This window comes from Ornithodoros turicata, chromosome 5 (genome assembly GCF_037126465.1).
Source record: "Ornithodoros turicata isolate Travis chromosome 5, ASM3712646v1, whole genome shotgun sequence".
Taxonomy (NCBI): domain Eukaryota; kingdom Metazoa; phylum Arthropoda; class Arachnida; order Ixodida; family Argasidae; genus Ornithodoros; species Ornithodoros turicata.
In genome coordinates, this window is record NC_088205.1 from 4,659,637 (window position 1) to 4,686,259 (window position 26,623).

Here is a 26,623-nt window from a genome sequence, read left to right on the forward strand (position 1 = left end):
TTCAGCAAGCGGAGCAGGGCTGTGGTGACCGGCCCACTCGGTAGGGCCAAGGACGAGACCAAGGACGGGGCCAAGGACGGGACCAAGGAGGGTGGCCATGAACATTGCGTTGCAGCCAAGTTGCATTAGACTGCGACGGAGGGCTTGCCGTTGGGGAATGTGCTGCTGGCAGTACAGAAGACAATGAGGAATGTCGGCCACCTCGCCACAGCTGGAACACAAGGGGGAGCTGGATTGGCCCATTTTGTAAAGAAGCACAGGGGTGCGGGCAACGTTGAGACGGAGATGGAGACAGTGGTTCCTCCTGACAACCGCAGCGACACGCAGTGAAGAAGGCAACCGAGGGGTCGAAGGACTGCATGCGACTGTTGTAGCCGGCGACCTCAGGTCTAAATGCTTGGCACGGGCGGCACACCGGCAGCGAATAGATGAATGGCAAGCCGAAGGTGTAAGGGGCAGACGTGCAGTGGCAGGAGTAGCAGCTGTGGCAGCTCATCTTGCAGCCGCGTCTGCGCGCGTGTCACACGGGCATTCTTCGATGATCATTGATACCAATGGCCGTTGGACGTGCCCGTAGCGCCATCAAGCGTGTATCGTGTGCACCTGTGGGGTAACGTTGTATCCAATGCTCTTTGAGCAGTTGACACGTGACACGCTAGGTGGCGCCTCGTGCATGTTCAATTGGCATTGGTTCAAATGATCAGTGGCTCAGTGATTGCTTACAACGGCCATTGGTACATTGCACGGTGTACCACTGCACGGTTGCAGAGTGAGGGCTTTTCACGGGCTGAGGTGTTAACACATTCGCTGCCACTGGCTGCCGCCTGGGAATTCATGGCGGCAGCATTCAGACAAAATAGACAAATGACATCTGTTTGTGCAGATACCATATAGGCTGTGACGTAGTGTATCCTGAAAATGCTGTCTGTCTAGAAACTTGCAACTTAATACGTTTAACCTGCAGAAGTCCGGATTTCGCGCACAGGCTTGAAATTAAGGGTGCTGCCTCAGCGGCGAAACATCCCACTACATCATAATTCCTTATTTGTTGTTGTTGTTGTTCAAATAAATAAAAAACTTGAACGTTGAATCAATATTTACTTTCCCTTTAACGTCAGTAGGTACACACACACACACACAAAGCAATACAGGAGCTTTAGATGAGCGAGGAGCGAATGTACTTTATTTCGCGTCACGATGTTGAACTTTTGCTCCTTCTTCGGAAAAAAAATAAGCGAAAACGACTTTAATAATTTAGGAGTAGTAATAATTGAGGGCATTCCGAAAGCAGCATGGGGAACGTCATCGATATTGATTGTATACGTGCAAGCAGGGATAATGAGGACATCCATAACTTAAGAATATCCCCAGCATTTGATCCACTTTGAAGTGTGTTTCCGCCATAATTATTTCACAGCTGTTCGCCGTAACGCCTGACGTCAACCTATAGTTTGAAAATTCCACGGAGACATGGCGTAGCAGAGGTTCGCTGCTCCCCGATTAGCCGATGCGTTATTAACGAAGGCGTGTGTGACGAAATAAATCACCTTCGCCGAAATCCGGGCAGTAAAACCGCCACGCGGAAAGGCCGACATTCATTAATCAAGCTGCGCCTAGCCCGTATTTTTGTTTTTACTTTTTTTAGACTAATGACATATTTAACTCGTTGGCGAGTTTGCTAACTAATGCGGGCATGAGCGGACTCGGCGCTCCCTTTGGAGACATGGTGGGCCACGACGTATAAGCGGCTTATCCGCTTTGGCGCGAGGCACCGGAGTGTAAGCTGCCAAGGAACTGTCGGCAACTTCACAGCTGGGATTTCGGAGAAAGCAAAGGTGGGATTAATGAGCGTGTAACCTGAAACGAAATCAATTATCGTGTGCGTGTTCGTCTGCTAAGAAATGGAAGCTAATTGTGAAATGCACTTCATCATATGGATGTCCAAGGTGTCTAATAGTGTTAAATATTGTTCTATATTTGACGGTATTATGCATACTTGTTTCACTACCGTCGCGTTTCTTACTTTTTCTTCTTTTTTTTTTTTTGTCACAAAGTTTTTATGTGACTTTGTGCACTATAGGTGTGTTCCTGCATTCCTGTTTCTCTAACAGTTATACAGTGAACCCTCGTTATTATGACCATGGTCGTCCCCAGAAATTTCGGTCATAATGCGGAATTGTCACATTAACGGGGGGGGATTTGCAGAGGTTTCACAGGATTGTTCCTGAAGAATATGGTCGTAATGCGCGTATGTCAGATTATCGGGGGTCATATTAACGAGGGTTCACTGTATACATAATGGTTGCTATAAGTTACAGGAGTTAAAGTGGCTACAGTTTCTGTAATGGAACTTAGGTGGCAGCTGTCTTAGCATTTGGCATTAATTGGCTGTACATCAGGAAAAGACTCCTTAATCCATACTTAGAGCACTTACTGCATACGTTGAGAACGCCCATTTAATATACTGTATCCCCGAGCATAAAATATAACTGAAGTACACACGTTGCAGCGTCCCACCAAGTATATACAGAGCATGCGTGCTAGCGAGGCAGAGTGGCTAAGCTGCCCTTTGCAGCATGATTATTCCGCAGCTCCCTACAAAAAAAAAAAAAAAAACAGCTGCTATACTTTCAGCCTGTGCACGCTAATGAAAATGAATTAAGCACGTCCACGAATCGGAAGCTTTCCCAAAGCACAGCCAACAGAAAAAAAAGGGAACGAAAAAACACATGCATTAATCGCACACGCACAGATATACTGTGTAACACCACGGGATTACTGCACAACTCAGTCTAACTCCCAGAACACGCATGTCTGGTAATAAGTCCAAAGTAACAACTTTCTGTGTTTTTCCTCTTCTTCTTTTCCATTTTTCTTTTTTTCTGTAACTAACGAATGGATCCGGATTTCTGCCATGTTGTGTGTTGAAAGCAGCGAAACTGCGAACTGTGATAACATCATGAAGAATAACCTCCAGCTTCGAAACAACGGCGGCATAACAAAACGCGCCAAATAAGGCATGGAGCAACTGTGTTCCACTTAAATGATGAATGGCTACGCTGCTATTCTGCCATCATAACTCATCCCTTTTCGAAGAAGGGCACTGGGGACGAGGCTATCGTTATCGACGCCATTGCGCGCCATGAAGTTATGTGTGTGTTAGTTCCGTAGTTGCGTGGTTTTTATGACTCCAGCATGTTTTCGCCGTTCCCTACGCATCGCCCAGACTGCTATACAGATATAAAGACGAGGCTTCCCATGCATTACGATGGTCTGTAATGAATACCAACGTGAAAGAATAAGAAAAGAAGGAAAAACGAAAAAGCGGGACGCCCGCAATGAGGTTTCAGATGTGGGAGATTAGTGCTATAAGAAAAGTTGCGTTGCATTTTTTCTTTTTTTGCGCTTTAGGGTAATGCGATACGCATGATGTGAGGCCGAGTAGCGACACAGATATAAACGTAGCTTCTAATAAATCGCTGTTAGTGGCTCATAACGTATTGGTCTATTTGTATAACAGCGAAATGATAACGAACTTATAAAGAACCTAAGAACCTATAAGAACCTAGAGCGCGCAAAGTCGTTGCACAGCACATTGTACTGAAACACGTTACTGGGCTAAATAGAGCGCTCCACACTCTAAGAAAAAAAAAGAGTCGTTTTACTCCTTTTTTTGGGGAGAAAATGCATTGCCACAAAAATAGTCCCTTTCAAGAGTAAATGCACGGGACTAATTGAATGTCACAGAGTGGAGACTGCATTTCACGGACTGTTCCAACAGTCCCAGGTACATAATTTGTGTGCATGCATGAAAATATTTTGAATCAAACCGTCAACTGTGATATATCGAGAGATATAAAATCTTGCGACATACATAGGGCGCAATTTGCGAACAAAGAAGCGCTAACTGTTTCTTACTCTGTGTGGGTGAAAAATTGCTAAGTTGGCTGAGTTATACCAGCCTTATCCGATCAAATTGACTAAGAGCTCATATTTACGTAGACTGTTGCATTCGGAATACCATTTGTGAAGTTCAGTGACGTTGTGCAGTCCCGTGGAGTAAATGCCGGGGTTAGGGGACTAAAATAGGGAGTAATTGCAGTCTAGGGGGCTAGAAGGTGCAATTAAATTCTATAGCGCACGATACGGAATCCTCACGTAAGCAGTACATCGACGAACCACTGTGGTAGCTTGAAGCTATTGCCGTAATCCAACAGGCTGGCTGCACCACCCCATGCACGTGAACCCGCCAGTGCACTGTGCACACTCTAAGAAGAAGAAGAAAAGAGTGGCTTACTCCTTTTTGTGAACTAAACGCATTGCCACAAATATTAGTCCCTTTCCGGAGTAAATACATGAGACTAAATGGACGTCACAGACTGGGGATTGCATTCACGCTCTGTTCTATGAGAGTCCCAGGTACATAATTCGTGTGCGTGAATGAAAATACTTTGAATTAAACCGTCAACCGTGATATGTCGAGTGATATAAAATCTTGCGACATACATAGGACACAATTTCGCGAGAAAGAACCTCTAAGTATGTTTCCGCTGTGAGGGTGGAAAGTTAGTTGCTAAGTTAGCTTAGTTACATAGCCTTATTCCATCAAATTCACGAAGAGCACACATTTGCGTAGACGGTTGCATAGCGGCATGTTGTTGTGGCGAATTTCCCCATTCATTATCGTTAATTTATCTGTTGTTGTTGTTGCATAGCGGCGGTGAATGACCCATCACATCATCATCCCATTTATTTATATATGTGTGTGTGTGTGTGTGTGCGTGTGCGTGTGCGTGTGCGTGTGCGTGCGTGTGCGTGCGCGTGCGTGCGCGTGCGTGTGCGTGTGCGTGTGTGTGCGTGTGTGTGTGCTAGAAGACTAGTCTTGGCAAATAGAAGACTGTTTGGGAAGTTCAGTGACAATTTGTAGACCTGGAGAGTAAATTTTAGGGTCGGGGAATAAAATGGGAAGTAATTGCAGTCTAGGGGTCTAAAAGCTGCAATTACTCCCCATTTCCCTTCTTTTTTTTTTCTCAGAGTGTGCTGCTTGGATATTAGCAAATACACTTGCCACACGGCTACTGCACATCACTAGCTGCACCTTACGTTTTCTCCTCGTCACAACACGAACTTTCGGGCGCAAGCCCTAGCCGCATACATCTTTTTATTTTTTTCCCCGCACCACATACTCCCTCCCACCCCACTTCCGACCGTTTTAGAGAAGCTTCAATTGGTCGCCAACCGGGCCATTCTCCAAGTATTAAAAAAGAAATGCGTGAAAGTGGAAACAGCGTTGTCCCGGATCCGTTTAAGAAGATGCGCATAAGCTATATATGCGCCAGGAATCGACGCTGCCATTTATAGTGCGGCAGCTGTAGCAGATAGCGCGAATATGAAATTTATAGGACAGCCGGCGAAGCTTCTATTGTCTATGATGGCAGTCTCTCCACAATGGCAACATCATACTGCCACTCCACCGCACCGTACGCTGTCGCCACTGGCGGCGTCATCGTTTCCTTAACCTCGCAGGAGCTTTCGATACGACGCTCAATACGAGCATTGCGTTCGTATCGCATCTGCTTTCTGTCGTCTCTCTTTGCGGGTGAGTTGCTGTTCGGTTAGGAGGGCTACTGTGGGCACCGCCCGTTGTCGATAGCAGCGGCACAACAGGGTACGACGTTCTGCGCACATATCGTTCGTGGTCTCGCGTTCTTGTTCTATCTTTTGCATACGCGAAAAAGAGGAATTAGGAGTAGAGAATGCACTTTGATAGATTGAAACGTGTGCCATATCAACGATAGAAAAATGTATAGACGTAAGTCAAGTTGCACCCAGTTCACCTACATTGATACCTATAGAACTAAAGACGGATCAATGTGGAATGAAATAATAGGAATGATACCACGAATTGATAAGCTACTGCTAAGGTAAAAAGCTACCGTTTTCTCTGTTTGCTGGTGCAAGTCAGTTTCTAAAATAGAAGTGGAGTGACGTTGATAGTGAGCGGCCAAAATAAACGTAACACGACATCGAAATAAAAGTAACGTAAGGTAAAACGAGAATGTGTCCTACTCGGTGAGCATTGAAATTGTGAACGGACGGATTTGTGAAAAAAGCAATGGCATGGGCGCCACAGACCAACGAGTGCGCAAAATTTACATGATACTACGAGCAATCCAAGTAATTTCGCTACTGACAGTGGCGTCTTTAATCACATTATAACGTCTGTATTGTTTCCTTGTCTGCTCCCCTGAAGTCTTACGTGTTTAATTCGCTCCCCTTGATGTTTCTTTTTTCTTTTTTCAAGTTCAAGTATAAAAACAGTGCTCTGCAGTGTCTCAGTCGCTGCCTTCTTCCCTCCTCCCATCCATTTTCGCGCCCGGAAGGCGACTATGCAGCAAGATGCATTTCGACTCATCAACTACTCGTACTAATACCTCGGGGCATCCTTGCAGAAGGCAAATACGAGAAACGCGGATCGAGACAGGGGCGCAATAAAGCACAACGAATGAGCAGAGTTAGAGCACAGCCAATCAAGCAAGGAACGGCCAGAGGCTCTTGAACAAGGAGCCGGGTACAACTCTGTAATTGTTGCCCTGACAGGGGTTCGTAAATCACCTCGAACATGTTGTCTCTTCCATTTTGTTCATACGAAGGACAAGGATGTAATTGCGTCATCTCATCATTTCATATCTTAAGTACACTAACTAGTGTGCCTCGGGGTAATGAGTCGCAAATGAAGTGGAATGTTTCCTCATTCATGTATTTGTTGTTGTTGACTATCTGTTCCAAATATTCGTCGCGATATCAATTAAAAATAATTACGTGGGAGGCGGTCTCATTACATTTGCGAAATCAGCTTCGTCGACATCAATGTTTTCTTGTATGCTTCAATATGCATTCACATTTATCTGTAAAGCCTCTCGTCTCGAAAGATAACCACGAAAGATATATCGTTACTTTCTCGTCCCCTCTCTCTATCAAAATTGTTTCGTCCCTGGCCAAATCCAGACCACCAATGCTCTGCCCTCAAAGCTCTTTTGACCTTTTTGGACACTATCGTACTTCGACCGTTATAGACCACTTGCACTCCTACGTCATCGATTACGTTTCGCCGCCGCGCAAAGCATGCTGGTGGGCACCTATCAACCTTATCGGCCTTTTCGGCCTATCAGCAGACGCGTTTTTCCCGCTTCTTGCCAACCAGAGCAAAATATAACCTCGAACCGGTCTTCTCGGGACGCCACATGTTTGTAAACAGAAAGTGGTCGATTGTGAAGGGGCTCATTATGTCATCACCACCAGCAATGGGGTAGAGTATCGCCCCCTGACGATGAAACTCCCCATTCATGATCGCAAAATAAAGTTGGTGCTACTTTCTTGTGACGTCAACGCTGTTAACGCGACGGTGTTAGGTTCGTTTATCTCTTCTGTTCACTTAGTTATGTGATTTTTATTTTCTGCGATTGATGATTTCGATTGTTGTTGTTGTTGTAACAATTTTAGAAACAGGAAGCAAAAACCTAAGAAATGCGCACGAAAGCCATCGCAAACGATAGCCGGGCTTCGTGTGACGACTCGAACCTTTAATTATAGGTTCATCATATCAGTATTCGATATCTAATTTTTTTTTAGTCATCGTGACATAGCTTACAACAGCGGTTCTTCAAGATGTGCGCGAGCATGTGAAGTGCGCTTATTTACTTAGGTTGTTATCTGCTCTTTGCGTGATGTTTCTTTTTCCAAAAAGGAAATCGGAGTTTGCCACGTCTGACTACTAAGTTGCACAGCCCATTATTGTAATTATGCGTCTCCAGAGTAAATCATTTGCAGACAACAACAAGAACATAGATGAATGGATGATGATGATGATGTGGGATGATTCCGTGCGTTGAGTGCAGAATCCTTCCCCACTCCTAACATTTCCTTTCTTTTTTTCTTAATAAACATATCTCCCCCTTCCCCATTCCAAAAAGATTCACATGAAAGGATGACGAGGGAAGGAAATCCCTACAGTTCGTGAAGGAGACCGCTGGCCCTCAAAGAGGAAAGAAAAGCGCCAGGTGCGCGGCACTGATGTCCAGGGTTACTCCATGGGCCGAGAACTTTGCAGACAAGAAATGTACATCTACTGGATAATGTGGACGCTTGCGTAGGGTATGGCACCAGGATGTCATGCATATAGGTATTGTAACCGAAAAAAAAAATTACGTTGGCCCACTACGCGATCTGGAGCGAATGTCTTGTTAAAAATAAAATTTTCTAGATCACGAAAATGAAACGACACACACACACACATACATTCGATAATGATGGGGTGGGCGATTCACCGCCGCTGAGGCGGTACACAGCCCTATTGCGCGTTGGGAAAGGATGATGATGGGTAGAGCGCTTTCAGAGAGCCGTCACCAGACCGGTAGAGCACAAGTACTCCGCAAGAAGACGAAGGCCTTGCATCTGGTGGGCAGCGTTCGACAACGGTCCGATGGTCTTCGCGAGGTTGAACGGCCGTTTCTCAAAAAAAAAAAAAAAGAAAGAAAACAAGAAATTGAAACGAAAAATGTATTGAACTATCCACTGTAAGTAACCACTTCGAAAGTATTGAAAGCTTGTAGATCATGTCTGAAATATAAAAAGGCTCGCGTATGAGCTCTGGTGCGCCTAGAGCGCCTGCCGGCCCTTAAGGGTGAACGACATGGAAATCGATGAAAGATGAAAGTCACTGAAAAGGTTAGCCAGCTGTAGGACTCGAACCCACATCTTCTGGATTGCCGGTCCAGGGCTCTACCAATTGAGCTAAGCTAACACGCCTTCTACGCGACTTCCAGGGTGCGTCATCTGAAGGGACAAACCAGCCGCTCTCTCTCACTCATCCTCCTTTCACTCTTACATTTTTGTTCACTCGCACACACATTCATACGACGGAATCGACGCAGACGGCAACTGATGAACCTGAAAGAACTGATGTTCTGAGGCTGGAACAACCTAGAAGGGACAAATACATACAAAGCCTCAATTTGCCTAAGAAATTAACGATGAAAGATGAAAGTCACTGAAAAGGTTAGCCAGCTGTAGGACTCGAACCCACATCTTCTGGATTGCCGGTCCAGGGCTCTACCAATTGAGCTAAGCTAACACGCCTTCTCAGCGACTTCCAGGGTGCGTCCATCTGAAGGGACAAACCAGCCGCTCTCTCTCACTCATCCTTGTTTCACTCTTACATTTTTGCTCACTCACACACACATTCACACACTCATCTTTCATCGTTAATTTCTTAGGCAAATCGAGGCTTTGTATGTATTTCTCCCTTCTATGTTGTTCCAGCCTCAGAACATCAGTTCTTTCATGGAAATCGGTGCTCATCGTGGAAGACAGGCATTGATTATACGACGTCGTGAACTTGGCACGAGGACGTTTCGATTATGCAACATCCTGTTATCCCTCGAGTACCAGCTCACGTGGCATAATGGTTAGCACCAATATAGATATGACGCCAATGAGCTGCCTGTATGCAGGACCGCGGCCCATATTTCGACGAATGCTGTTTCCGCTGGGTGATTTTTTTTAAAAATCTGCACGTCTTATGAGGAGACATCTCACAAGTGGCTGTATGTGATTGACCTTCTTCGGGCTGAATCCCGTTGATTACTGAGGCAGTTTTGTGTTGTGTTGGCCTTTGTATTGTTCCCTCCCTCCCTCTTGGGTGGTGTTGTATGTTAGATGTTCGTTTTCGGAGTGTCGCTGGAAACTAGCGCTGTAATGTACATCTTGTACATACCTATTGTTCTACACCACCTCTTGTATATACAACTAAAGAATTAAAACCATTTTTAAAAAAGAAGAAAAAATAGTAGTTAGGATTATTGCTTTCCACGCCGAGACTGGGAGGTGAAGCGGTTTCAAATCCCCGCCCCGGCTGTGTTGTCTCAGGTTTTTCCAGGGTATACCGGCAGACTTTTTAGTTCCCCCTGAAGTCGGCCCAGGACGCATACTAACCCCCCTATCTACCACTCCTTCCTGCTGTTTTCTCTCGTATTTGTGACGCAACTGTGACGTGAACGGCAGTTTCACGTGAAATGATAGCACTTTGAGAGCCGCTGAAGACAGAGTCATTATCATCATTTATTTATTTTTTTATTTTTTTATTTTTTTATTTATAAAATACTACAAACCCTGAAAGGGTCCCAGTAGGAGGGGCACAGAAAGTCCAAAATAAAAAAGTCAATCAATCAAATCAATCAATCAAAAGTCAAAAATCAATACTCATACATCCAACAGTGCCGTGGAATTTGTGTGTGTTTGTGTGCTCGTAATGTTTAATAAATGTTCCCATAACACCAGACAACTGCCAGTTCGAGATAACGGTTGTGACGAAAATAATAAACACGACTGAAGACGCCTGGAAAATGAGCTCGTCTTCCTAAAGCGTTCCTTGGCTGCGCGATTCTTTTTATTCTTATTATGCACTTTATTTGATGTGTTTTATTATGCATTGTATATTTTATTAGATATGACTATAAAGGAAACGGAGCTGAACTAAGAATTAAAAAAATGCTCGCAAAGTCTTTTTGAAGTTTAAGGGCGAAACGCATTGGACGTTTTCTCAGCGTCAAAACGTCGCGCGTACGCCATGGCCTTGCATACGCGGCGGAGAAACGCCAGCGAGGCGACCACCTGAAACGCATGGGACGTGTACGGAACGAGTGACGCGCGCCACTGTTGCTATATTCGTCGACCACAAATATCTGTTAGAACGTGCCGATGCTCTTCTTTCCTGTAGTTCCTGCGTTCCTTCATTCCAGATACCATTAAAATGTTCACGTAAATTTAGTGTGATGGATATTGTCCCAAAAATTTATGCGAGCTGCTCATACGCCACCTTGTCTGCCGCACGACGGCCATGGTTCTGTCTACTTCTCGGAAAACGCGCCCAGACGAGAGCGAATATCTGTAGTCGACAGATTCCGGCGTACGCCCTCCGCGCGCGTTGAAAAACTGGTTTTTACGAGGTCACACGCACGCCGAGCGCGCCCGCGTCCTGAAAACGACGGAAAAACGCTCCATGCGTTTAGCCCTTTATTTGCCATTCGCAACCAACGACCTTTAACGCTTCTGGATGCATTGCTAACACGTATTGCAGTGCAACGCGTAGAACTGTGCAGCTTTTGATTACTACAGGTATGATGACAGAGTTCAGCAGGACGTGGATAATTAGTTTGTCTTTACTTTCTTATTGCATCGGCAGCATCGCAGGGGAGAGGTTTCCCTCAAGCGAGCACAAGAACGGTCAACTGGAGTTACCAAGCAGATAATATCCGACAAACAGAAATAATTCATGATACAACAGCGTTTCGTATGTCTCTCTACGTGTACGATACGCATGAAAGGAATCTAAAGCAAAAATATATAACGAGACTCTCTGTTTCTGGCCGCTTATCATGTTTCTTGGTTCGAATTCCTCGCACAACATAAGTAGCGTAGAAATGTTTAGAGGGATTTAAATATTTCCCCCAAGCTTTTTTCGTTCCCTCTAGCTGTGCGTGAAGGTAAAATAGGCTTGGAATCTAACTGTTCTCGTATTTATGGCCACACTGAACGAGAAGGAAAAATTCCATGGGGAAAGATTGTAGCGTGCGCTGGACGTTATGTCGAGATTCCTCTATGGCTGCGCCGATTCTGCTGGATGCCTTTGGAGCACGTTTGCGACATGGCGAAATTCAGAAACTTCAATTTCCTTCGTGGTGGTGGTAGGACAAACATGTAATCGAAGACGACATTTGTAGGTCTCAATGGCACCAAACATTCGACGGGTTGCGACGCTTCATTTTTTATCGTTTAACTTGTTTGTATTTTTATATTCTTCAATATCTTTGTGTTTTATTTGCATTTTATAGTCTTCAATATTTTCACGTTTTTTATATGTGTTGATAAACGCGCTTCATTACATCATGCACACTTGGTACTGCGCACCGAAGTGTTGAGAGAAAAAGAATCATCGTTCCACTCCTCATGCTCGGCAAGATTTAAACCCCGGAGCACACGTACGCGGCAATCTCTGACGTCAGAGGAGAGAGGGCCATTCCTATTGGTACCCGTAAGCACGTGACCTCTCCCGCGCTGCCTCATTAGCGAAGACGCCTGCAGTGACGTCAGAACCGGAGCAGACTCGATATTCGGGGTGCCAATTTTCCCCGCGTCTATTCCCTCCTTCGCTGTAAAACTTCGAGTGCAGGTTCACATTGACGCAAATAATTACCTTCCACATTTGTTTGACGCAGCTTGCGACGAAGTGCCGCTGCCCCCTTCGACTGTATATCGTGTGTTCGCCAAACATTATCTTCCCATTACGTTCCGAGAAGCCACGAATCTAACGATATTGGATCTTCAGCACGAGATTAAAAACTGGATGCGAAGTGAATAAATATTGGTTGCACGTGTGGGCACTGTGCTAAACATTTTTAAATGCGGTAGCTTTGCATCGTTCACGGTAAATTCTATCGAAACTCTGTGTTACGTGGCGTTTGTTGTGGTGTGACGTGACCCTATGAAGCTACGGACAAACCTACACCGTGGTTGGCCCTGTAAAGCTCTCGCTTTAAAAGAAGTTGTGCGAATACGGTCGTACGAAACACAGCTGAGACCAGTTCCATAGAATTCCAGAACATAGCTGAGAATTAAGGATAGATTAAGGATTTTTAGTTTTAGTAACGGCTAAAACAGGCAGCAAAATTCTATTTTGAAGCTTCACGTTTACGAATCATCATAACGTGGAATCGATAATTCAACAGCGCTAGAAATATAATATTTCAATCTACGAAAGCGCTTGCAAATGTTACTCCTCCGTTCATTACACAAAGGCGGGCGCAGTCGACCTCACTTAGGCACAAGCTGTTGCCTGAAACGTTAAGCTGGCAGCCATTATTCAATACTTGTATTGATCGCAGCGGTGATGACTCGGAGTTCGCGGAATATGCGTTTTCCTCCGCTTCCACTTTACATGGCTGAGTCTTAACAAGTGGCGAATAGGTAGGAGAGTGTTCCAGGGGTTCCCCTCTCCTGTTGCCACTAATCGCGGCATCCATCTCGCTGCGCTGCCACTGATCGAAAGGCCACCAATCGTCGCATCCGAATATGTGATCACAACCTCAATTATGTCAACTGACAGCTTCAAGATAGCAAGGGTTAGGCGAACTCGTAACGGTATTGAATGGAGGTTCCGCGATATATTCCCTGTTTCTTTTCGCTCGCTCTTTTACCAGTATCTCTTCCAAGAGGTTAACGCCGGGAGGGAGGTCATAAAAAGATAAGGTCTACCGACCTTTCTTTTTTCAGCATTGTTATTTTCGCTGTAGTCTTGACAACGACTTCGAACTTTTCTTTGATTACGATGATGATAGGTACAAGAAATGGAATATAGGGACGTGGGTTTCGCCAAGGTTTCATTCATTCATTCATTCATTCATTTTTATTTTATTGTACCCAAGACTGGGAATAATAGAGTTCGAGGAGCCAGAGGGGGTGGGGGGTGGGGGAACATCCGGCTTTGGCTGGCTACTGCTAGCTTTCTTTCCTAATGCTAATCGTCATCACATTATATCATGTTCATGTGCTTGAGTAATGTCTTCGTAACTTTGAGACTCCACGTATTGCTCATTATGCAGGATATCTTTTCGAGAGGCGCGTTCAAGCTTCACAAAGATGTGTCAAGCACAAAACAACATAACACTTCCTGCTGTTATGGTCATAGATCAAGTGGATCAACGGTCAAGTTATCTTTGGGGTTGCCACTGCTAACTGGGTAAAGGTCAAGTGACGAATACAACAAAGTGTAAATGCACCACCCTGTGATGTCGCGTTGTATTGAACAGCTCTGTTACATAGAGCCCAGTTGGGAGAGCTTTATATTGTTAGGTTAAGATGGTGGTGGTGGTGGTGGTAGGGCTTGCCGTTGTCGGCCTCACGTATGTGGGCAACGTCACGACTCACGCCCTGGGGGAATGTGCGTCCTGGGCCGACTTCTAAGGGAACTGTGCCGACATATGTCTGAAAGCGTCTGAGGAAAACCCAGGAAAAACCCCAGACAGCACAGCCGGCACCGGGATTCGAACCCGGGTACCTCCCAGTCTCGACGTGACATGGCCAGCACGCTAACCACTGAGCCACGGGAGCTGGTGTTAGGTTAAGACTGGCATTTGATGCGTTGAAAGTTTTTCATCGAGGAATTAATCACCGAAGGATGCTGGTGACGATCAAGGTGACCAATATGATGACAATTGAGCATGAGAGAACTGATGTTCTGAGGCTGGAGCAACATAGAAGGGACAAATACATACAAAGCCTCAATTTGCCTAAGAAATTAACGATGAAAAATGGAAGTCACTAAAAAGGTTAGCCAGTTGTAGGACTCGAACCCACATCTTCTGGATTGCCTGTCCAGGGCTCTACCAATTGAGCTATAAGCTAGCACGCCTCCCCAGCGACTTCCAGCACTGGTTTGTGACTGGTTTATCCCTTCAGATGGCGCCCCCTGGAAGTCGCTGGGGAGACTTCCATCTTTCATGATGACAATTATTGCGCAGATGGGGGCGATTTCCTTTCTCACAATATTCATTTCAGTCACAATGCTCGGCGGTATATAACTAGGGCCTGACTTTTTAGGGTTAAACCCGTATCCGCCCGATATTTACCCCCCGAACGAAATCTGTAAAATTCGGGTTTAACCCGAATCTACCCGAAAACATCCGGGTCGCGTGGCACACTCATAAGCGTGCATTAAAATAAAGTTTGATAACATTGCTAAACATTAGCTCCATGTTAAGACAAATTTTTATTAAACAAATAAAAATCATCCGAATGCACCCGAATTCCTGACGACAGAATATGCCGTAACGGGATGTAACCCGAATTTTCAAATGAAAAATATCACCCGATTTTTACCCCCCGAATTTGGCCAAAAATAAAACCCGAAAAAGTCAGGACCTATATATAACGTACTGCAGAGTTTAGTTCATGTCAACACTAATTCGAAAATTCCCACAACCCAATCGTTCAACGCCCCCCCCCCCCCCCCCCCCCAACGCCCATCTTTACCTATTATAATTTCCCCGCGCGCGGGTCACGCCCTGACATTACCATCCTAAATATCCATCTATCGGCCTTGAAGCCAATATTCTTGGCAGTGACTACCCCGCGATATGATGAAGGCCAATTCAGCATCGGAAGTGGGACACCACGATAAAGCGTCGTGGGAGGAACTGGACCGCGATGGAAGCGCGCGCGCGCCCGCGCCCGCGTTCCCCGGCGCACGCTTTCAGCCGCGGCGAACCGGGAAGCCGCGGAGTTGGCCGATCGCTGCCTGAAAGAAAGCGAAGGGAGATCCCTTTCTTCCTGGGCTGAGCTGCGTACGCTCCATTGCACCGAGACGGGCAACGGCGAGGGCGAAATGAATTTCGTTCGAGCGAGTCGCTCGAGAAACATGGGCCGGAACTGCTCTGTGCAAGGTCGTTGTGTTGCTCTTGCTTCCTTGTTCCTTGCTTCCCATTAGTGTTCTTCTCCGGGTACGGGTTGGAATTATTACGTCCATTTTTTTTTTTTTTTAATCTAGATCCATCTCATGACTTCAGAAAGGTTGTAACTTTTGCAAAATCATCGCGGAGAATTTGTCAGGAAGTATTGTGCGGCAGCAAGTGCCATTTGCGTTTCCGAATTACTGTCCTCAAGTTTATAGCCGATCATTGTTGCGTGATTGCTTCTACGGAGGCTCAGCACAACTGAAGTTTCCTTCCGCGCTCTATAGAAAAGGGAAAAGGAAGTGTAAATATAGAGTAAGCAACTCTTTCCGCTTTGCCGTTTCTGGTAAGCTTTGTTCTTCGCTTACACTGATAGCTCCAATTTGTTCTGCAGAAAGTATACAACACCCAGTAAGTCTAGTCTTAAAAGTAGTAGTCATTGTCCCTATAGATGCTGATACGCAAAACCATCATGAAGAAGGCCCGAGCTATATAGGCGAAGTCACAAAGACAGACGCGGCACAACCGTTCAAATTCATTTTCGATTTCATCCACTAACTCGCTTGCGTCTACGCTATATTATCACGCAAACCCATATATTTTCCTAGGCGAGTATAGCTAGCGAAAATGCTAAGCTTTGGAGTTTGTCATCTGCAACTCCGAAGGGCCACTGCGTTCAATCTCGAGCTCCTTCGTCAGTTCTAAGCTGCCTTGCTATTGCATGAGGGGCGAAACCCGTCTTTGCGTGCATGGTAATTCAGAATACATAATTAATTTAACTTTGAAAGACGCGAGTCTGTGAGTGCGTTCCATCCGGGGCTTAATCGCTTGCACGCGTAGCTAGCTAATGAGGGACGGGGCACTCGTCGAGAAGGGAACGTAATAAAACACGTGCACTGGCGCTCTTCGCGCGATACGTGAAGGGTGTAGCATAAGTCACGCGCAATGTGTCACGTGCCCGTCTTTTTGAGTTTCCCGCCACTAGTTAGCTCTTTAGACGTGTAAGTAAGCGATTAAGCCGGAAGCTCGAAATTATCACCGACGCAGCAGCTCGTCTTCACCGAGGCCGAAGAGCTTACGGCCGAACAGCGTTGCAACTCATTTCTTAAGGAGAACGCATGTTTTCCTTACTAGCAGAAATGTAGGAGCGCTATGTCGACGTTGGCGAACAGCTCCACAACGCGGCGCCAAGAGCACTACCGCGCCACATTCTGTAATTAGGACACTGAGACGGTGTAGATGGCGCTGACCGAACTGCACTATAGCCACTAGCTCAGTGTACAGTCTATAGTTAGCGAATATGCCAGCAATGCTGCATTCAAACAAAACAATGGTGGTTGCTTTCTCCATTTAGTTGGAAGGGCCGACTAATCGTATTGTTCGGTTTGTTCAACGGTGGAGGATAGTAAGCATATTCTAATGCCCTACACTAGGCATGCATCACAAAAAGCTACCCTGAAAGCTACACTTGATAGACTGGACAGCAGGGTCCAGGCAGGCAGCAGGGTCGATATAGTGAAGGTGTTGGGACTTTGGGCACCGAACAGGAGGGATGCTGTCTTGGCGGCATCTGTGAAATTTGTTCAGAGCTGTGAGATGGATACACCCTTCTAGGATTCCCTGTGCAAGCTCTTCTAAACTAGTGATCTTGGGATCGGTGAGGCTGTGAACAGTGGACTTGCGCGTAGGGAATCTCTGAATAGTGAACTTGTGAATATCGAATTTGTGAATAGTGAACTTGCGAGTAGGGGACTGGAGAAGTATAAGGTCTTTTCTTTTTTCTTTTTGGTTGGGGGAGGTTTATGTTAGGAGTAGCAGAACACGTCAGGAGACGTGTTCAATTTCTCATCCTTTTTTTTTTCTTCTTACAAACAAACAAACATGTTGGTTCTCCGTAGGCTGCAGTGCGGACACATTTTAGTTGAGGTAGAGTCCCACGAACGGAGACGATCTGTGTCGGTTGGGTGAGGCAAGCGCAAGACCGACCGCACGATGTTTCGCGCGTTTCCCTTCAACCATGCACCAGCTGTACCTCGCCCTATTCGCGCGCTTCAGTTTGCCCCGCACTTATCCTACCGCATCAGACCGGTAGTACACCTAGGTATATACTACTTCACCGGATCGTGTTGAGCATACACCACCCGCTCCAAATATCGCTCCATGCTCCTCAACGTTCCTACCACACCGTACTCTTCGCCCCCCCTCAAACTTGTAAATCTCGTCAACTTGACCGACGTACTCCAGCAGGTCGGAGTGAGACTCATTTGAATACGAATTTCCATTGGTGATTGGTTGGCCGCTTGGCGATCTAATGGTGTTCGTAAACGCGCACCCTAAGAGAAGGTAACGATTAAATATTCACCGTCCTCTCCCCAAGCGTCAGGGATACCCTCTCGTCTATAGGAATTACTGCAATTCGTTAGTTCGGTGAGCGGGACTTGTTGAGGGTGAGATTCCATCGCCGTGCCTGCAGGGTCCATTGATTTCATCTGACCTTCCAATTTAAAAGTTTGGCGTTCCAGTTCACAGCTGTCGCGAGCCCTTTAGTTGGAGACGTCCTTGTGTGTGGTCTAGCGGAATATTGTTTCGTACGTGCGACCAGGTCCTAGCGTTGAGGATGCGTGCAAGGTGGTCATTAGACACCTTACAGGGAGCGAACGTTAATGAATCGGTCCGACGCTGCATGCCGGCGAGAAGTGATACGGAATGACCTCTTTCTGGTTCGGTTCCATTCGTCCTGTAAGGAGAGTAGTGCAACTGGAGAAGAATGTACAAGTCCTGGAAGTAGGGGTTCGCGCTGCAGGTAACCCTAAATAAGAACCTGCGTATTCAGTTGGCTGTGACAGTTGCATTCTACGGGAGGTCTCAAAAGACGTTTATAGCGTGTATAAGCGTTGTGTATAGCGTAAGAATATCGACTGTAGAGCTTGTCGTGAGCTAAGCGTTTGCGTGGTTAAATTAAGACGACAATAACTAATGGCATGAAGCAGTAATTCTCGAAAGACTGCTTGTCTGGACACGATCAATCTTCTGCCTTGAGAGCGATCCAACGTTTCCCAGCAACTACATATTTTGTGACTTTTCGACACATGAGAAGTTTTCCCCATCTGCTGGACTGTTACTTACCATTGGTAGTCGCTACATCATTTCCTTGTTTATTTTTCCTTTCCCATTTTCTGTTTGTGCATTTTTCCTCCTGTATAGGTGTTTGTTCTTATCTTTATCATCACCATCATCTGGAAAGATTTCCAATCAGCCTTTTATTTCGCAATTGCATTATCTAGTTGGACATATGTATTAATAAATGTCAATAATTGAGCCTCCAAAATCACTTCATCAAACCATATATAATTCCACTCGAACGATAGCTGTACTCCATCGACAGCATAGTCTCAGCAATCGCAAACGACACGATCTACCTATTGTATTAAATTCGCACGCGTTGCCACCGTTAACCAAAGTTATAAGTTATATCAGTTATAAAGTTATATAAGTTCTTAGAATAATTTTTGAAACCTGAAGAAGTGTAGCCTACTGCACGAAAGTCTTGTTTTTAATTTGTATATAGTAAACAGTTGATGCTCTTAACAGTCTTCGTTGTTTATACTCTTTTAGGGAAATTATCTTGAAAAGCGCAAACGCATTCATGCAGATCTGGGAGTTATTTGTTTCGTGCAAAAGTACGTAAAATAAAATTCGTGAAATGAAGTGAAACGCCAGCCGAGTTGGTGCACGTTGAAGTTCAAACGTACTTTTGAACCTGTGCTTTCGCTTCGCAAAAAATTCTATTGTGCGACTTAGTGTTTTTTTTTTTTTTTTTTTGTCAGTGAGCAATTATAATGTAAACTCGATTTTGATGTAGTTATTAGTGAGGTGTTTGCTCGCCATAAAACCATATTTGCACAATTGATATATACAAACTACAGCTTTTGAAGCGTATAGATATGGTACAGAACATGGACTGAATATTCGTATCAATGTACCCTTCATTTGCATGCGCTGCGCAGCTTTATACAAAACACACACAAGAATATGTGAACATGCAGAATGAAGGCGTTTTTTGTGGAATAGTACAGCTGACATGAATGCCAAGTTTACAGGAACTTGGTTTATGTGTTTGTGTGTTGGTTCCCATTGTGCCTTGGGGTAGTGTGCCGCACTTTATGTGGCGAATTTCCCCATTCATCATCATTAATTTATCTGTCGGTGGTGGTGGTGCTGGAACGGCCAACGATATAGAAGAGCGCTCACTCCTGTACCATGGTATACCATACGCCGTACCTTCGGTCGTTTTTCGAACATATTTCGGAAACCGATAATAATATTTCAGTCAAATACAAGCGTTGCTTACCCGAGAAAAAGATGCTTTCGACCGGGAAGACATCATTCTCACGTGTTCTCAAATTCAAACTTGTGTCAAACATACGTTCACGGGATGAAGGGAATTGACTCAGGGCGAGAGCAGCCGATATTTCGAATATCTATTCTATATATCTATATATATATATATCTATATCTATTCAAAATATCGGTGTCTCTCGTCCTGGGGCAGTTCGCTTCATACTATCTTACCGGTTCGCTGGATTTCTACCCGTCCACGTTGACGAGGTTTTCTACGACGACTACCGAAGTATCTTAAGTGTGTCCTAAATACTTTTGGAAGTATTTGGTACTCTAACTTAATGAGTTTAATTTTGAAGTATTTATACTCTACCTTAATTACAATTTCGCGGCAGTATTTGCTATCTTATTTTCAGTTGATTTGATTTGATTCTATACACGCTCTAAAACCTTCTAGAAACAGATTTCATCTCATTTCCTCAATCATTTCATCGCCCTGCTCATTAGAGATGAGAGCGGGTATAAAAATTCGTACTAGCAACCGCAAATACTTTTGAGGTATCTTGTACATGTCTGGTTAGCGCATACTGGACAGGAACACTCCCACATTAGCCATCAGTTACTCGTCGTAAGTATTACAGTCATCAAGATCACAGCATGTCACAACGTTCGACACTTATGCCTTTGCCTCCAGCGGTGAACGCTGTTGCTTAGCAACAACAAATACACTGATGAGGGGGGGGGATATGTTTAATGATAACAAAGAAGAGGAACGAGGGAAAGGTCAGCCTGACAGGGTGTCGGCTTGCTATTCCCCCCAAAAAGAGAGAGAGAGTACCCAGGCGGGCACAGTCCGGTTCACAGGGCGACCAGTAGGTCGGTTTCAGCGAGGTAACGGAGGAGCAGTCTGGTGACTACGCACTGTCGGGCGCGCTGCACGGGGCCGAGTAAGGTCCGCGGCGTGAGGTGCAGGCCAAGGTGTGTGAGCTGTTGCTCAAGTGCGGCTCTGGCTGAGGAGTAAAGCCGGCAGTGCAGGAGGAGGTGGGTAGTGTCGGCCACCACACCACATTTCGTGCATAGTGGGGAACCTATGTTGCCCATGAGGAACTGGCGCGATGGGGTCTTGGCGACGTTGAGTCGTAGGCGGTGAAGGAGTGAGCTCTCCCTTCGAGAGAGGCTCAGTGGGATGGTGAGCTCCATCTTGGGATCGGTGGAATGAAGGAAAGTGCGGGCTGGGACGGCGCTCTCAGTGAAGAGGCGAGTGTGCTGGGCGCACATGCGGCGTATGTGGAGTCGGCATGACGAGGGTGATAGCGGGACCGATAACAATGTTGCAGAAGTGTGGGCCTGCTTCGCAGCGGCGTCGGCGGATGTGTGACCGGGGACCCACTGAAGCCAAACGCTGTGGCCCGCGCGGGCGAGACAGCTGAGGCACTGAACGATGAGCGCGCCAATGTCCTGAACAAGGGGGATCGATAATGATGACAGCACCTCTAGCGCCGCCTTGCTGTCTGTAAAGATGGTCCATGGTGCGGTAACGGATGTTGAGATGAACTTCAGGGCTTCATGAATGGCGATCATTTCGGTTTCGGTGGATGAAGTCTCGTACGGGAGTTTGAACCCGCGGCTGCAGTGGGCGTGAGGCACGTAGAAGGCTGCTGCCGACCCGCCTGGTATCACCGAGCCATCGGTGTAAATGGGTACTCACTGGTCATGAAGCGAGTAAACGTGCTCCAACGCGAGCTGCCGCGCGACCACCGTAGTTGTGTCATGCTTGCGAGGGAGGCCGGGGATGCGTGTTATCGTTGTGGGTCGGTCGAAGGTCCACATAGGGGGTGCGAACGACCCCGCCGGTGCAGGCGGAAGGCGCCCGTTGAGTCTGCGACTGATGAGGATGCTTGGCAATAAACTATATGGCTAAAATGTATTCTGTAACTATATGGCTAAATGTACTACTTGGCTGAAATATATTCCACGTATTTAGTGAACATGCGTGACATGTATTTCGGATGTGTTGAATATGTTCAGCGCCTTCCGAGAAACCACCACAACAGATAAATTAATGATGATGAATGAGGAAATTTGCCGACAAACAAATCTTGAACTACTACTTTGGTTTCCTATTATATTGCCACATCCGTTGATCAACATGGGAGTAAACAAACAGTGTGCTTTAGCAACACACCTGTGTTTATTCTATTGAAGCTGACCAACAAACTATATCAAAATTATATCTAAACCCAAATTATATCCAATGGAACGATGTCTCGATAGGAGAGTAAGCAAACGTAGAGCTTACGCAAATGTGCGCAGCATGACATGAACGTTGTAGGTATTTTTGAAAACTGCATTCTATAAGCAGATGTAAATAAAGCGTGTGCTCTATCTTTGACAGTAATAACTGTCCCAGAAACAGACCATCACTTGTGTGTTCCGTCAGTCCAAATACTACGGTATGTCAATTATGTTATTTTGTTACTTTTCTTTCTTGATTACATTTTTGATTGTGTGCGTGGCAGAAGACGGGAGTTTCGTCCGCGGCAGTCCCATCGAAACGCATAATGCTGAATACATTTCGATGATTTCAACGTACGCGTTCTCGAAAGGGGTAGGTGTATAAGAAACTAAAAGGAGGAGTTCGTTTATTGGCAATGCAAAGTAGCTCTTTATGCAGCGGAGGTTCGTTTTCTTTTTCATTTGATTTCTTCTTCTGCTGTGCCTTTATTTGCCCGTTTGATTTCTGCTCTGGTGGTGTACACTGATCGCGACCCACTTTCTCGAAAAATAAAATGAATTGTAGCAGATTGCGTTGTCGAAAAATGAAAAATCCGACGCTCCGAAGAATGTCGTAGACCAGAGGAGCGAGTCGCGCTGTCATTCAATGAAACAACTCCCAGTTAGAAAAAACAATTGAAATGAAACAATTCCCAGTGTAGTGTGTGTGTGTGTGTGGGGGGGGGGGGTGAACACTATCGTAAACATGTAAACATTTGTCAAGGTACTTTCCCAAACTCATGTCAATATGGGATAAAGTTTTTTTTTTTTCTACTGCATCACAATCACACCTTTGCATTTTTACACAAAAGAATAGAAAGCGAAAGGGGTTTCCACCTGAAAGGTGTATTCAGATTATGATAATATTGTACAATGGGATTTTGCATATACAAAGATAATACAGGGTATACTGCATAAGAAACATGTTGACAGAATGATATCGAAGGATTTGTTTATTGTTAGTTTGTATGTGTGGCTTGTTTGTTTGGTGTATGGCCGTTCTCCTAAGAAGAAAAAAATCTTCAGCGCAAATATCCTAGTTCCCACGTAGAAATAAAACGCTTCAAAATCCGCGCGGGCGGATAAAATGCGGATAATACCGCACGCCTCTGCAGTACGCGCCCATATCCACGCGTATCGGAAAATGACCTTTATAGTGTCTCCGTCGACGCCCTCCATGGAGAACCATTATTAAGGGGACGCAGCGAATCCAAAGTGGTTTTCGAAGTGTGCCATCCGTTGCAACTGTGGATGACATAATATTGCTGGAAGAATTTGCGATTGCAATGTAAAATTTTCGTCGTGTAGTTTGTACCCTACGCATCCAATGACGGCGGATGTGCGTATACACTCAATTGTTGTACTTGCACATAACTTTAACTTCATTCTCGTCGCACCAGTGCAACCTACGTTTCCATCTTGTTCTTTCTATTGCTATTCTATTCTATTCTATACTATTCATTCTTGAGTTTGAGTTTGATTTGAGACTCTCTGGCGCAAAATATAATCATACTGTTCATTCTCGTATCTCAGTCTAATGTTTCGCGTGTAATGGGGTAGTGTACAGCTCTCCAGTGGGGAATCACCCCAGGTCATCGTCACGATTTATTTGTTGTTCTATATACTCAATGCGGGTACACCAATTCCAACTACCGCGGTTGCAGATGCAGTCGCGTATATTGCATTTGCGGATACCACGCGGATGCGTGTAAATCTTATACGCGCTCGTCTCACGTGACCACGTTCTGAATGACCACGGTTTCGCCACTTCGAGCAAATTGTTCTACCGTTACATGCCTCCATTACTACGATGTTAGGGTTACCTATTAAATCCCAAATCACTGAACCCGAGAACTTCATTGTGCTGATCAACGATATAAATAGGGCCCAGAGAACCCCCCCGTCACACTCTGGTCCAATACGTCCTACAAAGAAGAACTACTAACATTAACAACACCGATATAACTCACCTCCTTCTTGACCGGCGCACCGGCTATCCAAACACAGAAAGAATAACTTTCTGACATCAAAGATTACATCTCTCTGTTACCGAGAGAATCTTTGTTCGGAGAAGTATCTCTAAATCATATCAAATCACCCACTGCAAGGCCCCGAGCGCTTGGCGGGAAATATATAGGTTGGTACGCGTTCAGATATATACGGCTATATATATACACGAGAAAAAAAAACAAAAAAAAACTGGAGAGATGGACATTGGAAGAGAAGCTATATCTCGGTGGTATGATAAACGGCGGAGAATATCGTCGATGGATAACTGCTCTCGACGCCATCTGACAGATGATGGCCTTCTGGCTCCTTCTAGCCACTGTCCCCGTTCGGAACGTGAAGAATGCTTTTGGCTCCCCGTTATTTTGGGGCCCCCGATGAGTATCGCGATGATGAAGCTTCTTTTTTGAAGTGCGATGATCTGCTTTTGTTCGTTTCTTGTTATATATGTTATACTACTGCCTCGCGTCTTTAAAAGAGCGAGCCGCACGCGTAAAACACGATGATGACGATAATTTACGTTGTCTTTACACGCGTGGCTCAGTTTTCTCGAAGGGAGAAGATAATAGTTAAAATATTAAAAAAAAAAACGCCATCAAGTCCACGATGCAGGTACTCAAAATAGAGTCCACACAGTTAGGAGGGCCTAGGGAGGGTTGTTTGTCAAGCTTCCGTCACTACAACAAGATGGTGCTAACCTTTAGAATGCTACCGTTGGAACTGGTGAGAGTTAGATAGCCTTTGCATGGGAGGCCGCGTTTTGGAGCCTCAAAGAAGAAACGTCTTTGCCACTGTGAAAGGCCAAAACGCGAACTACGCTTTAGATGTTGTTTGATGTTGGCGAAAAAAAAATAATAGGGGGAGGTAACTACGCTTTTGAGTTTTGGGTGCGCACACTATTTCTTGAAAATTCCGAGGGCCGCCCACGCTGGCTAGCGTCGCTTTCGCAGCCGGCGAGAATCTGCGTTTGCGTGTCGTCTGCAAACGCCCGAATACAATTGAGAAGGAAAGAGAACGTGAGTTCCCTTTTCACAACAGCATTTCTTTTTTTCTTTTTTTACTACTAAGCACGCAATTGCTTAAAGGAGCACTGAGGTGACCCCCGATTTTTTTTTCTTTTCGTTTTTCGCTGCACAATGTTCTCCACCCAATAAATGAGTTGCTGCGAAAGAACGATGTTCGTTCGTTGTTACGATAGACCTATTACATAAGCCGTGTGCGGAGAGGGACCGCTGCATGCATTTGTAGAGGAGGTGGTGTTCCTGTACATGAGTCCTGACAGGCGATGATGGAATGTCCCAGATGGCAGATATGCGTTGCCTCACGCAAGGACGGTGCCGGTAGAACTGGCTGTCAGGCGCAGTAGCGCGCGGCAGCAGAGGCGCGTCGTCGTCGTCCACGTGCCGCCACATCACCCCCCCCCCTTTCAATCGCGGAGCGGTGCATGCGTTTTACGTCCGCATTGACACCATGAAGAGAATGAGGACGACACGTTGATGATGGACGACTGGACACACGGTAGTCCTAGCGTTTCGGGTCCTCTACTCTCAGGCGCAGTACCCACCGGACAGACCATCCTCCCTCGCGACATAAAACCACGATTTACCTTTGTTATCAGCTTTGCTTAATAATAACTGGTTGAGCAGTAAGAAGTTACTACTATTACGAATTCATCAGCTTTCGCAGTAACTCGACGCCCTCCCCTCGACTCTACTTATCCGCACTGTGCCTCCCTCATCCAACGCATCCGTGACAGCGACATGTGGCAACCACGCACTGTCGCTTGCACGTTGCCAACACAATTTTTTCCAATTCATACCGCGTTGCACACAAGTCACGGGTGCCGTAACTTGAAGGCCTGAAAAATTGCTTCTCCACACAACATCTCTTACCGAATACGTGCTGTATGGATATAAACAGCTGCGCACCTGACGCACGTTCAGTATTTTTATAGTAACATTTTCCCACCACAAGAAAAATGGGCTTCACAGCACGTCCATCTTCACGACCTGTTCCAACAGCTGCTGCCTGCAACACAGCCGAGCATACTTTCCGGTTTTTCGCAACAATATATTTATGGTTCCGATTCCACGTTATGAAGTGCAAAGTGCCGTTACGCTTGTGAAGAAATTGGTCGTAGTTTTTACGACCGTCTCACGGGGTAGTCGTAGACAAAACGCTAGGATACTACCGTAAAACTGTAGGCGCGGAGGAAAAACCTCATTTATGTGCTCTATTTGATGCGCGAGCGCGCCATAAAGTACAGTGTTGGCTTCTTGAAGAAATGATGATGATAATCGTGTTTAAAAGAAATAAAAAGAGGGTCCAGTACACGTTCTATGGAAGCGAAAATTTGATGGTAAAGTAATTACGAGCAACAATGCATCAAACAAAAATAAATAAATAAATAAACGAAAAGGAGAAAGAATCACGCCGTAGAAGGAGCGGGATCATCATCTGGGTTGGTTTTATGCTATAGTTATGTAAGAATTCAC

At 45.5% G+C, this 26,623-nt stretch overlaps 1 protein-coding gene and 1 long non-coding RNA gene across 2 annotated transcripts in view; one reads left to right on the forward strand and one right to left on the reverse strand.

Annotated features, from left to right (window-relative positions):
• The window catches only part of LOC135393815 (uncharacterized), a 327,498-nt gene that overhangs the window by 204,011 nt on the left and 96,864 nt on the right, over positions 1 to 26,623 (reverse strand). Inside the window, exon 2 of the long non-coding RNA XR_010422724.1 lies at positions 18,633 to 18,742. This is a non-coding gene — a long non-coding RNA (uncharacterized LOC135393815). The remainder of the gene's footprint in view (positions 1 to 18,632; positions 18,743 to 26,623) is intronic.
• LOC135393814 (cell adhesion molecule Dscam1-like) overlaps positions 1 to 26,623 on the forward strand; it is a 221,588-nt gene that overhangs the window by 101,083 nt on the left and 93,882 nt on the right. The window lies entirely within an intron of this gene.